Source organism: Micropterus salmoides, unplaced genomic scaffold (assembly GCF_014851395.1).
Source record: "Micropterus salmoides isolate LMB-PRFRI ecotype aquatic unplaced genomic scaffold, ASM1485139v1 Ms_hic_scaffold_9, whole genome shotgun sequence".
NCBI classification, from domain to species: Eukaryota; Metazoa; Chordata; class Actinopteri; order Centrarchiformes; family Centrarchidae; genus Micropterus; species Micropterus salmoides.
In genome coordinates, this window is record NW_024044681.1 from 27,491,615 (window position 1) to 27,507,085 (window position 15,471).

At 39.5% G+C, this 15,471-nt stretch overlaps 1 protein-coding gene across 2 annotated transcripts in view; it reads left to right on the forward strand.

Annotated features, from left to right (window-relative positions):
* The first annotated feature begins 1,328 nt into the window (after positions 1-1,328).
* Positions 1,329-15,471, forward strand: part of npas2 (neuronal PAS domain protein 2) — a 51,467-nt gene continuing 37,324 nt past the window's right edge. Inside the window, exon 1 of one of the 2 annotated variants that reach the window (XM_038707942.1) lies at positions 1,329-1,376. The gene's annotated coding sequence lies outside the window, so the exon portion shown is untranslated. The other variant, XM_038707941.1, reaches the window with a different exon arrangement.

A 15,471-nucleotide genomic window follows, 5' to 3' on the forward strand; every position in this document is an offset into this window, starting at 1 on the left:
TAAAAGTAAAATTAGCTCCACGAAAATTCTACTTACACTTTGATGAATTAGTATTAACCAGGTATTAACACTCCCGTAATAAGTAAGTACATTTTGTGTGTGTAAATGTGGTGTTGCAACTTCTGAACACCAGTGAATTGCAGGAGCACAACAGAGTGTGTTGATTTGTTGGACTATGTGAAATTTGGCAGGCTAACGCATCTCATTCACGACTGCGTTAGTCTTTACATTTTCAGAATGGCTCTGATCAGCCACGTAGACCAACATGTAATGATCTGCTATATAATGTCCTTTGAAAGCATTACTCAGAGAGCAAAAAGCATGACTCACAGCAGCCAGTGTTCTGTAAATGGGTGCGGGGACATAGGACTGGGGGGGAAAAAGGGACTGAGTATGCAGGGCCCTCATGTAAAGCCCCCTACATACTTGCTTTTTAACAATGCGTAGGCGTAGACAAGCGTAGGTGACGCAACTGGCATTGTTCACATACTTGCCTGCGTACTTTGCGTGTACCTGGAGGATTAAACGTGAATCCACTGGGGGGCAGATCAGGGCCAGATTATCCCTCGTAGACACTGGATGATCTTCCTTGACAACCTCCGAATTTGCACATCGTAAACAAACCAAACATAGCGACACTCGAGGAGGATATGATTTTAATGATACATCATAACGATCTCAGTAATTACGGACTAGCTCCAGGAGTTTTATTGTAAACATCCCGCCATGAATTTCATTTTTTTAGGTCTGCTGCTGACCACCTTCTTTTTTCTTTAATGGTGGTTGGCAAACCAACTATATACTGCCACTACTTGGGCTGGTGGGTGGAACAGTAGATTGCTGCTGACCTGCGGGTCAGATCGACATACTACCCCATGTTCTGTGCTGAATTGCATCTCGCAGACCTGTAGCGTTAATTTCTGGAGACACGCACAAGCTACGCTCCAAAGGAACGCATGGCAGCCATCTTGCATACGCGAGTTACGCGTGTAGTTAAAAGGAAGTATGTCCAGGGCTTAAGGAGAATTAATAGCCAGGGATCCAGGGAGGGGCCATAGACAATACCAATGTGTATAGGGTACAGAATTTTGTGCTACGCCCCTGCATGAGTGGGACCACATTCACTGCTTTTATAACCTTTGGAGTGCATTAAATAGTCTTCATTAATTTACAGGATATTTTTAAAACGTGTTATTTAAACCTACCCACTCACCACTACTACTACTACACACACACACACACACACGTAACTTTATGTAGTATATAGTCCAGTGGGCGGGACTCTGAATGTGGACGCACTCCGGCTGCAGAAAACTCTTCATTCAGCCTTCATCTGTGTCTGTGGACAGGACCCGTTTGATCGCCGCTCAGTTGAGGTGAGTTGGCTGGACCAGGATTTCCCCCCTCAACAGGCTGGATCCCCAACACTCCTTGGACTCATCATTTCCAGACAGAGTCGACGGTGCAGTTTCATCTCTGGGCAACTTTTTAGGAATATTATAGAACGTTTTTTTCTTGTGCTTCCGTCTGGATTCGTCTGACCTTTATTCCACAGAATAAGGTTAGTTTCTAGCTGGGTGTTATTATCCGTGCTAACGGTTCGGTCCACAGGGTCCGTTTAACGTCTAGGTTGGTAATCTAGTTTAACGTTAGCTAACATTAACGGTTGAAAAAGTATTAAATTAAGTCTTTAGCACGTAGCGTTACTGAAGAAAAAAGGCTCAGAGTTTTTTTCACAGTTGTCTCTTTCTCCAAGTCTTTACTTAGTTAGCTAAATCTGTTTTATAATATTTTAAGCCGCTGTGCAAAAATAGACAATACTGTTTCATTCTTGCTATGGAGGCAGTATGCGCTAAAAAAATAAATCTAAATGACTTTTAACAGTAGGTTACATAACATTTTCCTCAGTTTAATTTATAAGCATCACTTGGCTGTGTGCTGTTTTCTGGTATTAATAATGTGTAAAGCTGTGTGGCATTAACTGAAGCTGGACCCTATTAATGAAATGCTGAACTTTTAACTAAATAAGTTTTGCATGCGTTGACATAGCTCCCTGGACACCAGCTGTTTGGTTTGGGGCACATACAAGCACGTTGATACTGTTGAAAAATTAAAACACATTGTGTGATTTAAGGAGAATGAAATCTAAGCCTATAAGACTTATGCATGTATTTAGACTTATGTATGTAAATGTAACAGGGTAATGCAGAGAGTGTACTTGTTTATGAAAAGATATTATACTTCTCTATGAACTAATGAGAGATGCTGGATTGTGTGATTGGGCAAGAGTTGTAGTCAGTGCCAGAGTCTTGCAAATCATGTCAGTGTTTAATTGTCTGTGTCCTGCGTCTTCATCCACATATACTCATGTTGAGACTTGAGCCATTTTGCCGGCTTTCTGCGTCAGTGCTGAGGCTGACCCAGCAGACATGAATAGTGAGGAGGATGTGTGCTGACAGCTGAGTGGGACAGGATGGGCTGTTCCATGACTGACTGAACTGGGGTGTTCATTGCACCATATGCTCCTTCTTACATCATGCTGCTAAACATTTGGGCCAGCCTCATGACTCATGCTATCATTTTCTCCCTTTTAGGTGTATTTGTTAGTTCTGTCACCAAATGCAAACAATGAATTTACCCTGTGGGTTAGACACACTGGTTTGTTTCATTTTGATGTAAGGTCTGACTTTATGGAAACCGAGATTAGGAGTCAATTATGATCCATATCCTTTCTGTACTGTGGCTGACCCCTACTGACAGCTATCTCGCTCACTGTATAGAAGGCCATAAAAATAATTATCGGGTAAAAATGAAGGCTGAGCAATGACCAAAATTTATTGAATTGCAGACCTGATCAGTCTTTTACCAGTCCACGTTTACTGAATTTGCAATTTTTTTAATAAATAAATGGAATTAATCTGATGTAAGTAAACTGAGAACAGATACAACAAACCAATGACATGTAACCAGAAAATCAACCAATCAATCAGCCCGATCAGAAAGGGGTCATACTGTATTACTGATGTCATCATTAAATTTGTTGAGCAGAGTAAGCATGCACAAACGGTGTCAGTAGCGCACTATACAGTATGTAAGCTTGTGCCAAGCAGGAACCCCCTTGTCTAAGAAATGAAGACAACCAGCCAGAAGGGTGACTCCACTGCAAAAAGAAGTCTGATTGCACAGAAGTCTATGAAAAAATTACTTGCTTGATTTATTACCTCACTCAGCACTTTCCTTATGAGTTTATGGTCTGAATTGCTAATCTCAAGTCTTCTTTAATACAGCATGTTCGTTTTGTAAATTATGGTCCCATTTAGAGTCAAATAGATGATAAAGAAGGGTATGCTTTAGGGTGTAGCTACCTTGTGATAGACAAGTTGCTACCACGGTGATTTGTCAGGTGTAGCAATGCATATTCATTCACCTCCACCTTTTTGTCCAAATATGTTCACTACTGGTTCCAAAAAACCAAGATGGCGACAATATGGACAATTGCCAATATGCCAAACTCAAGGCTTCAAAATGGTAGTCAGATACAGTATAAGGTTTAAGGGTTTAGTGCTGTTCACCTGATAAATGGACTTTAATGGTGTGGGCTGTACATAGAGGAAGGAGGAAACTCAAGGCGTTCAGCAACATATATAAAGGGTTAACCTTTCAGTGGGATGTTTGAGTAAACTTTGTTTAAATTAAAGTTTGATGTTAATGCAGTAGGCAATAATATTCATTTTATTATGAATAGTATGTCTACTGTGTGAAGCTTTCTCATTGTTATAAGATACTATGCCATTCAAGAAATATCATAATCTATCTATCAATCTTATACTCTTGAGAGAGTTTGTCAAGGACATGATTTATTTCATACTTTTTTATGCCTATGACTTATCTCATAATTATGACTAATGACCCCATTTCTATGACTTAACATTTACACTGTTGTTAAAATGTATCTCATCATTAGCTTGCCCCATGTCCACTGGCCTTTTCTCCCTTTATTCCTTCTTCTTTTTGCCATTAACTGTCTTCATGTCCTAATTTTTTATTTCTCCTCTGCCTTTATACGCAAAGAATATTAGTTTATAGCATGTATTTCACCTTTATGAGTAAACTAAGAGGCTTTGTGGAAATGTTCATTTTCTGAGACGGTGATCATTGTTCTGTTTTTGCTTAAGCAGCGCTGTGTCTGGGGTTTTGCATCTCTTTGCTGAAACTATGTGGCGGTGAAGGTTAGTTAACTGATGACACACAGCCTCGTCTCTGATGTTACAGAGCATGTTGTGGCGAAAGTAGGTTACTGGGCCATGTCCTGCAAGCTTAAACTGAACGCTAGTCTGAATGTTGCTAGAGCTGCTTAGTGTGACTGGGCATGCACAAATGGTGTAGGTATGTGCAACAGCAATGGGATCATTTCTACCTTCTGTCTCTTTAAGAAAGCAGAGCAGCGCTCCACATAGGATGAATGTTGAACCCATGCTGATTCATCTCAGACACGCATGAAGTAGAGTGAAATCTGACAACAGGTTGACTAACGTTACAGGTCGCAAATTACTAAGCCCTACGTACCTTAAACATAACCCCCTTACCCCCTTGTGTGTGAGCAGCCCATTTTTGATATTAACATTTTACTTACTCACATTGCCGTCAGTGGTTCTTTTTTCTTTTAGTATAATTAAATGCTGGTGTTGGCTCTAAGTAAGTGGTATATTGTCTGTAGGGAAGTCCAAGATATTTATCTTGGAGTTTGTTTCTCTAAAAATATTTCAAACCTTTGCATGCATGCCTTTGTTCTGGCTTCCTGTGTGGTACCTATAGCCTACAGTTTATGTTTTTTATTTTATACTTGGCTTGGCTGTAGCAATAGTTTCCCTTGGGAATGACAAACCTGACCTTGTGGCACATCCTATCGCAGTGATTTGCTTTGCTCTTTTTAAAAATGTCTTTCCCGTATACAAGAAATACCTGACATAAACATCAGGGGCATGCTCTGTTAGACGGCATTTCATAGTAGGTGAGAAAATAGAAAAAGCTGAGAGTTATGGGAAACAGGCACTCTGACCATATTTAACAGGCATTTGAAGTATTTGTGATTTCCATCAGAGTCAGACTAGATTTCCATGCTCCTTATAGACCTGTAACAATAGTTCCTGATTTTTTAAGTGTTTTCAATCTCCTCCATCCAACCCTAACACACAGTGTGCAATTCTCCAAGTAAAGCAAGTCGTGGAGTAGCCTACTGTGTCCTGCATGAGTGAAGGTGAGACAGGCTGTGACAATCAACAATATTAAACACAAACAGGCACTGGATGCTGAGTAAACCAGAACAAAAACAATATTCTGAAATACAAATCATCTTTGTCATTATTGTGTATTTTATCAGTTCACTGGGCCTTTATTCGCACGGGAAACAGACATTTACATTCCAAAACTAGTGTGAAATAATAATAAGTACATAAACCTATCTCCATCTGGTGCATACATTCAACTGATCATGTTCTGTGTTAAATTAATGCAATTCATTCATTTTTGACTGGAGTTAATAACTTCTCTCTAATTGGCACTGTGTTTTGCATTGCTCCCTGAACCACTGTCGCAGAGTCTTTTGCTTTTGTAGAAGCCACTTATATTATAATTCTTTCACCCCAATTTGTGGAGAATCTTTACTTGATGCTTATTATTACTTAGAAAAAGAGACCGGCAGCCAATATAGTGTGTATGTGCAATCTCTACAATTTGACAAGAAAAGGCAGTGAAACCATGATAAAAGTGAACAAACAAAAGTGTAATGTTACGTGGACATTAGCTCTATAAGACATTTCTGGAGAGGACACATTTATTAAAGAGGTGGTATAATGCATTTACATTTATTCATTTAGCTGACGCTTTTATCCAAAGCGACTTACAATTGCTATCCATCTCAGAGGTCGCACGCCTCTGGAGCAATGAGGGGTTAAGTGTCTTGCTCAGGGACACAATGGTGGATGTCTCACAGTGGGAATTGAACCCAGGTCTCCCACACCAAAGGCAAGCATCTTATCTATGCCCTTAATGCTTTTTCTCTCTCCTTTATTGAGTTATATATCTTTTTTGTGCATGTAACAGGTTTGAAAAGTGAAAAAGCCCAAAGTCCAGCTCCCATCTCCCACAGAAAGCTCTGCTCTGAACTGCTTGAAAAAAAATCGTTTGTAGTCCAGCCCTTCACTTCCTTTTCTTGTGACGTCACAATGAAATCGCGTCATAAAGCTTGCCAAGCTGCTAGCGGGGTCAGGCACGCCCTCAAACCAAGCTAGTCCGAGCAGAGGCCCTTTGGCTGACTCGCCTTTGTTTGGTTTTCCATTGTAGAAATGTTGTACATTTTTTCATATCACCTCCATGGAGGTTCCAAGCGAGCTGAGGGATACTAAAATGTAACGTGAAAACACGACAGACTGCTGGCTGGTCAGAGAATATTCACTATTCACTGCATCATCATTGTGTGCACCAGACAGAGGCCAGCAACAGAAAGTTTGATATTTTACAGTTTTCGTATGTAATTTCATCACTAAATCCACTTCTGAGAAGTTTTGAGGTGAAATCAGCTGTGTAGATTTCGAATATTGACAGTTTTACGAGAAGTGATGGCGGAACAAAAATGTGCTTGAATATTGTCGGAGTTGAGGAGCTCTGCAAGTTTATTCATTTAAGATCACTTTATTTCCATTTTCAATAAACAAACAGGCATCGTTGTAACATTGCATAGACCTTCCATTGTACAACTAAGCAGCATACAACCGAAAGTAAATAAGCAAAAACATAATTAAATACGTAAAATAAATATATATATATATATATATATATATATATAAATATATATATATATATATAAAAATCAATAAAGGAAAATAAATAAAATAATATAAATTAAGGGGATTTAGTCAAAATCCTCCTACCCTTTAAAAAGATAGGCTGGAAAACTTAACCATAAAGAGTGTTCCTGTTTTATATATAACTCCATTCATCAGAAAAACAGCTTTTAAAGACATTAGGTATTTGATCAGAATCTTTCAAAAACAGTGCTGTATCATCCATTAATTGTGTTATTATCAAGGGATTATCCATAACATACAATGGTTTTATACATTTTTCATTTTTAATATACACTGCTAACAGTTCAGCTGCTAAAATAAAAAGAAGAGGACTAACTGGGTCTCCTTGTCGTATTCCCCTTTCAACATTGAACCTTCTTGTAGTTCCTGTAGGAAGTAAGACTGCACTTGTTATACCCTTGTACAACATACCAATAACCTCAAAGTTTTTCCCAAACCCAAAATATTGTAGTGTCTGTAAAATAAAGGGGTGTTCCAGTCTGTCAAAAGCTTTAAAAAAATCCAAAAATAAGATAATACCGTTATCTTCCACCAAGTATGCATAGTCCAACAGATCTAAAATAAGCCAGGTGTTATGTATTAAGCGATTCTGAAGAAAACCTGACTGTGTTTCACTGACAATTTTATCCATACCACTTTTAAGCCTATAAGCCAAAGCATGAGTAAATATTTTATAATCAACATTAAGTAAAGTAATTGACCTTAAATTATCTAGAATGGTTTTGTCTTTGTGATTAATGTTATTATACCTTGTTTCATTGTTGTTAGTAACATATTACTGTTTAAACATTCTTTCAGTGCTTCAAAGAGTAATTCTCTTACATCAATCCAGAAAAACTTAGAAAAGTTAGTAGTTAATCCATCCTGACCTGGTGATTTCCCCAAAGCCATTTCATAAGTATCAAGCTCCCAAATACTTAAGTCAGCGTCACGTCCTTTTAAAGTCTGGGTCAATTTGAGGGATGTATGGTTGTAACGTCTTAAACATTTTTTCTGAGTTAGCATCTGAGAACGAAGAAATATATAAGTTATGATAAAACTTATATATTCCATTTGATATTTCTTTTTGGTTGGTCACAACTGTATTATTAACATTCAACTTTGTGATTGTATTTCTCTTGTCTTGTTTTTTCCAGTCTACTAAAGTAGGAACTATTTTTTTCACCATCTTCTAGCCATCTTGCTCTGGATCTTATATATGCTCCTTTGGCTTTATTCAGATATAACTCATCTAATTTAGCTTGTAACCTAATCAGTTCTTCCTTATTTATATCATCTAACCCATTGCTTTTACAACACTCAATGTCATTTATATTATAATTTCCTCATTTGCCTTCACTGAAGATAATATTTTCCTTATCATATTACAATAATATTCATCGTTTAGAAGATTTGCATTAAACTTCCAATATTTCTGTCTAAATGTTACCTCCGTGTCAGGCATCACTGTAACAGTAACAATACAATGATCGGTAGTAGGAGCTGCAGAGATGGTAGCCTGTGAAATATATTTTAAAATGTCCTGAGTAACCAACCAAAAGTCTATTCTTGACTTACAACTTCCATTAGGTCTTGAGTACTCTCTTAAATTTGGGTTAATATGTCTCCAAGCATCAATTAGGGAATTGTTGATACAAAAATTGGCTATATTTTGATTGTATTCGTGGTTTGTATATCTTGTAGGGAGTCTATCCAACCATTCGTCGGGTACACAATTAAAATCACCCCCCACTAACATATTATCAGTTGAGTACTTAACTTTAAATTTTCCAATAGTAGAGATTTGTTCCAATAAAGTTTTGTTCCTAGAACCTCCATTATATCCATAGACATTCAAAACAATGAGTGGAGTTCCTTCCATATTCAAAACGGCAGCAATCCAGTGTCCCTCTGTATCTCCTTCAAACTCAATGACTTCTCCTGGGAAATTGTTCAAGCAAATAGCCACACCCGCTGATCTGTTAGTTCCATGGCTAAACAAAATTGTGTCTCCCCATTGGTTAACCCAAAATGTAGTATCCTCTCTACTGGAATGAGTCTCTTGTAAAAAGACACACTGCGCTTGTTGTCCTTTGCAAAATAAAAATATGGCTTTTCTCTTGGTATTGTTTTTGAGTCCCCTGGTATTTAACGAAATAAAAGAAACCTTACAACCTATCATAACTAGAACAGATAATTAATACAAGTTAACAGTCACCCCCTCCCTGAGGGTGCTCAAATCGAACTAAAGAAACGCAAATCGAACTAAAGAAACGGAAATATTATATTGGTCCCTCCAGACCAAACATTTTGTCTCATTCAGTCACTTCAAGAATTTACAGCACATACTCTCCTTGTCCATTTTTACCTTTTATGGGAATATTTGAACATTTTCTATAAAGCCGAAGGGCCCACGAAAGTAAGCCCTCTTCTTCTGATCTCTTGCTTCTTTAATCTTTGGCCACAACAGCTCTCTTGCAGCCCTGTCATCTCTTGTTAAATCTTCTGCAAACCGAATGCCAGCTTATTTGCAAACATCACAATCTTTAGAAAGCTTCCAGATGTCATGTCTGCACTTGCCTTGAGCGGTTCAGTTCTTTCTCACCGACGCGATGAACGCTGTCTTCCACGTTCCACGGCACTCCGGGAGCAATTTTGGACAGCAGAGAGACCAACGCTGCCCTGACATTTTCATTTTCCTTTTCTCTCAAGCCTTTAACACGTAAATTCCACCTCCTCTTGTATCTCTCTTGTTCTTTGCACCTCTCTGTCAGCCCCTTCATCTCCTCCCGGAGTGTGCCCACTTGCTGTTGTAGCTCCGCCATTTTTTCCATGTACTCGATCACCTCCTCTCGTAACCCGGCAACCAAGCTACAGTTCTCCACCTTTCTGGAAAGTTCTTCCATTATTTTTTCTTGGAATTTATTTACGGCTTCCAGCATTTTCTTACTCATACCGACGTCTTCAGCCGGGTCTTTGAGTTCCCCTGGTTTGGTTTTCTTCAAGAGTTGTAGCATGTCCGGAGTAGCTGGTGGTGCGTTGCGCTTGTTCATGTTGAAAGCACCGTCACTTACTAGCGAATAATTATGATCCCGTTTATCCATACACCGGAGAGAAAGGCACTTTCTTACTCTTTTAAGAGTGCTTATTCACTGTTTTAAATGTTTTAAATCAAATGTGACTAACTCCCGTATAAATACGCACTTTTGAGCGACCGTTGGAAGAGCTCGGGAAAGAGTTGCTGCTTAGAGCGCCATCTTGCCGGAAGTCAGGAGCTCCGCAAGTGGCTGCGGGGGAAGCCTGTGCCAACCTGCGGGAGGAGCGTGTGAGGCCGGCCAGCCGCCCGCTCACAGAGCCCTCTGCTCCCGCCGTCACACAGACCGCTGCAGCAACAACGGCAGAGGAAAACACAGCTGGAAGGTTTTCATACCGCTTATCTGTCTTTACATTCTGAGTAATGTTGAAACGTTTTAACTTAAAAAAAAGAAAGCTGTGTGGATCGCTGTCTATTAAGATTCTCAGTCATCCAGGTCATAGTTATCCAAGTAAGGTTAAAGTCAAGGGCAACTGGACTTGGTTGAAGATACTGGAAGACGTTTCGTCCCTCATCCAAAGGACTTCTTCACTTCTGGATCGCTGGTGTGTGTGTCGCATTGAACATTACGTTGCGACAGTTGTGTGTGCCGCCGCTATGACGACAATCTACGTACTATCTCTGGGTACTATCTGCAATGGAAAACGGAGCAGGGCCGAGTAGAGTCGAGTCTATCGATTTGCGCTTTGGTAGCATTTTTCCGTCCAGGCAGCATAGATCGTCAGAACACCGGCTACAGTCCAACGTTAAGTCCTGATGGTAAGATGTGGAACAATGATGTTGTGGACTTGTGAGTAACTTATACCATCTGCTAGGTTACGGTCTCAGTCTGAAGCGGCTTTGACTTGGATCACACTACCTTCTTTCTTACGACCCGCCCTTCTCTGCTTCTGATTGGCTAGTAGTCCTTACCTGGGAACTGCGCATGTGCAATTCCCAACAAAGATTTTGTACAAGTAAGATGCATCACTCTGTAGCTCAAGAGCGGAGCGTACAACACACAGGGTGAAAAGAGGAGCTGCAGCAATGTGCAGTATGAGAAAAATATGGTGTTTTTTTGAAAATTAAAGCCATGTAAACCTGTTCTGGTACAACCCCTAAATAAGATTTTGAACCTGAAAATGAGCATGATTCCACCTCTTTAAGGCTGTGCGTAACATTATCCTATTCCTCACCTCATCACTTTCCTAAAAACATCCTGTGTTCCTTCCTTTGTCAGGCATGCAAACTCCTCACCTTCTTGGGAAATTCGCCGTTTTGAAACCAAAATGGGTCATCAACGTGATTTGTGCAGATCCGATGAGAAAATATTTGAAGGGGGTGGGATCCGTCGTTTCTAAGACCGCATTTAGGTCTCTACCGAGTCCTCTCTCTAACATGAGCTTTGCAACTTTACAACTGGCTGTGCCTAACCAATCGTCACTCCTAATGCCTCAACCAACAGCCAATCAGAGGCACCATAAAGCAGGGTTTTTTTCTAGTCCGCTACACTGTGGAGTCTGACAGCTGAACATGTGATGACGGTAAAAGACTGCCGAACGAACTGTCCATCGGAAACAAGCCTGATGTAAGACAGAAGTAAGCTTGCTTACAATGTTAACTGTCCTGCCGGATACAGTAAGGTTGTTAAGTTTATAGCCGCTGTTATTTGCCAGTAATGTTAGCTAAGATAATTGTTCAGAGCAGTGGCAGCAACCTGGATGTAATGTAGGCTAACGTCAACAAGATAAAACGTGTCGGTATCTGTGTTATTTACACTGAGGAGGATGGGGACATGTTTGGTAAAATTGCTTTGAAAAATAGCTTGCAACATGAAATGGTAAAGAACAAATGAAAGTGCTTTGAGAAAGGTTTATTTGCACTTATTTATTTATTTTTTAAGTAAGAATAAACAAGCTACTGATTATAAAATGACCCCAAAATGTGCATCACCAGTCAGTAACTTTAGCAACTTCTTTTCGTTTCTTTTTGCCCAAATTTTCCATTCTCTCCCTGTGAACATGACGAAAGGGGGGGGGGGCTAAATCATGCCTGCATGTGTGCTGACTCAGCAGAGAAGATATTACATGAGGAAAGTTGATCTACAGGAGGAACATATGTGAAAGCAATATAGAATGCCTGAGAGCTGCACTGCATTAGATTCTGTAATACTTACAGATTTTGAATTGTCACCTGCCACCTGAATTTTGTGTTTCCCTTTACATAAATGAAAATATTTCCACCATAAATTGATGTAGCCCTGCGATGGACTGGCGACCGGTCCAGGGTGTACCCCGCCTTTTGCCCAATGTAAGCTGGGATTGGCTCCAACCCTCCCGCGACCCTGTACACAGGATAAGCGGCTGACGATGGATGGATGGTTGGATGGATAAATTGATGTAAGAAAGGCAGAACAGAACAAATTCACTAAGTACTGGTAACTTCAATAAATTTGGCATAAAAATGATACAGTGGCATTTTGTAATAGAAGTATAATAAAGTGATGTGCTGTTATTATCATCATAATTCTTGGGTTTAAATAAGATTAATTCAATACGGAGGCTGGTATAAAATACTATTGGCATGTACTCTGTAAGTCCAAGGCTGTCATCTGAATTGAGCTTTTAGAATAAGGATTGCTAAAAGTTTTAGAAAACCTCTTCTCCTCGATGTGAAGGCCAACCCACAGACCACATACATATGTTTTGGTATTGCACCAGCCTTGTTACATTCTGGTTCAGTGTTTTTGATGCAGTCTCTCACAACTCATCTTGTGCTACAGTTGGATTTATATCAAAAGCCTGCTTGAGTGGGCATTTACCTACTTTATTGTTAGAGAACTTATCCTCCTCTGCTGGAAGCAATCGTCTCTACTTAACTTCAGAAGATGAATAAAAGACACTATGTACCTCTTGAAACTGAAATCAAAGGAACAACATAATAATTAATGAATTACAATATGATGAGTGCCTGCAAGCTTCTCATAATAAGAAACATATTTACATACTCATTTCTTCATAGATCTTTCTATATTGGGTTCAAGTTGCTTTATACACTACATCTTTTGGTCCCTTAATGGACTCACTGGGGTACTTAGGGGATAGGAAGCTGGGTGGTGGGTTTTATGTGTTAGGGACAGGGGAATGATGTAGTCCTTAAATGTCCCCTCCAGACATGTTTTAATATAAAATACTAATTTCGTTTTCCCACAAAAAGTTCTCAAAATAACATCTACTCTTTCTTCCTTGTTCATTCATTCCAAGTCCATTCTGGAGGTTTAAAGTTTCTACATCAAGTTTTTTATAGGGGACATTGATTTGGTTCGAAACCAGATGTCACAAAATGAATTAGTATGCACACGTCTTTAAGCAGCAGATGTCTTCTGGTGTCAAACTCTGCACATAGTGCATCATTCTGCACGGTGACGGTCAATGAGCAGAACACATTTCTGAGTGGAGCGGGACTTTAAATAGTTTATAGTACTGTTTTATGAGCTTTGCTCCATTTTACATCTTAATTTGTGTGTGTTTGACTTGATACTCCTAGTGCACTGCATATTGCCACAGTACTCCGTGTGAACGCATTTGTAAACTCAAAATATTAAGTGTAAGTATAGAAGGGTGCAAATTGAGACACACTACTGGATTGCAGGCTCTACATGGCTTGTCATACATTTTTTGAAAAGTTAATAGTTGTTGAATCTCCAGTAAAGACATATGTACTATTTTAGGAGCCTTTGAAGAGAAGCAAGTAGTACGACAGACAGACATGCTGATTATTAACATCAACCTTGGATATTCCTTTTGCTCCATATTGCACTATACTGATGTGTGCCTTGGTTAATTTGGCTCCATTTGGCCGGTGGTACTACAGTATGTTGCACATGACTCTTGAGACTATGACTGGTATTCATGTCACCCTCTTTAACCTTGTAACTATGACAGACAAAATGTTCAGCTCCAGTTATATAACTGCCTCTACAGACGTCATCGTCCTTGCTGCTGTCGCTGATCTCTTGCTCCAAAGCACACACTCATTGTCCTCAGTAGCTTCAGGCTCAGATCCACTGGGGCATGATTAAGACATTTAGCTGCTTTACAAAAAAAACTTTATGTGAATCTGCTTTCTTTCTTTTTATTTGTGGCATGGAATGAGTGGCATTACCAGAGAAAAACGTGAACAATATGTGTGAAACCTTTTCAAAGACGCTGCAGAACTACACTAGGATCTCTATTAAGCAAAAACAAAATTCACGCCGGTGACCTGACATTTTCTGAGTGGCTTTTAAGGTAGTTGACTTCATTCAAAGTAGCGAAGATCTCATCTACATAAATGAGGTTCATTAAGTATCAGGTGAAAACAATTTAGCCACTATTTAAGTGCTACATTGTCGGCTGCAGAGTCATTTTTCTCTCTTGTCTTGAAGACTCTTTATTTTATATAGCTGATTTACAGGACTTGAGGTTCAGCCCTTTATCTTTCTTTCACGACAAAACGTCACTTTCAAGAATCGGGTGTGGCTACACTATGTATTGTTGATGAAAAATAGAAAAAAATAATGGTTTCACAATATGTGTGGGCCCGGCCCCTGTGTCTGACATAGATGTGATTCACGTCTTTAGCCCAGGGTGTTGCCTGCATGTGCATTACGACTCTGTTTGTTTTTGTGGAGCAAAATACACAACACCGAAGAAGATAGATAAACGAGCATATCAGGTCTGATGCTGAAATGAAAAGGGCACTCCCAAATGGATTCCTCATTCCTTTTATGTTCAGTAGGTCATCTGCAGTCTGTAATGTCAAGAGGCAAAACCTGATCATGCTTAGTGACGCTGAACCAGTGTGACCCACCTCTGTGATTTTATTTTCAGGCTGGTTCCAGAAAACATCAATAGAAACCTGAATTTCTTACATTTAGCCAAGACAAACTGATACTGTGACATGGATATGCCGGCACATACAATACAATGTACAGGTTTTCCCATTTCCTGGGGATTTCAGTGATTTATATTCAGCATCTATTGAAGTATTTTGTTGTATCTCACACACAAGAACCAGTGATACTTTCGGGAAACATGTAGGGAAATTTTGTTCTTCTGTCCGCAGTGGGGCCAGAGGACAGGGTCTTTTAAAGGGTTAGAAGAGATTTGCTCAGGGACACTTCAGCGGGGTGAAAAATTCATGAATCATTATCATAGTGAAGCATGATTTCTACCCTCACGACAGCAATCTGCTTCCCTGCGAGCATGAACTGTTATCCTGAATAATGTGTGCACACAATTGCACTCACAGAGATTGTGGTCTTTTTAAGCATCCAAATTAGCTGTATTTCACCATACTTTAATCAGGGATGAAGTATAAACCGAGTGAGTCAACACTCAGCAAATGTGAAAAATAGTCAGTGTAATTATTTTCTTTCCAGACGGCTAATGATCCAGCCTTTTATCATTAAAAATGTAGATGTTATTAACCCACTTCCTTAGTCAGGCATCTATTGTGATTATAAGTGAACTCGTTTTTTCCGTTAACAGGCCCTCAGGTGAAAAAAGATGC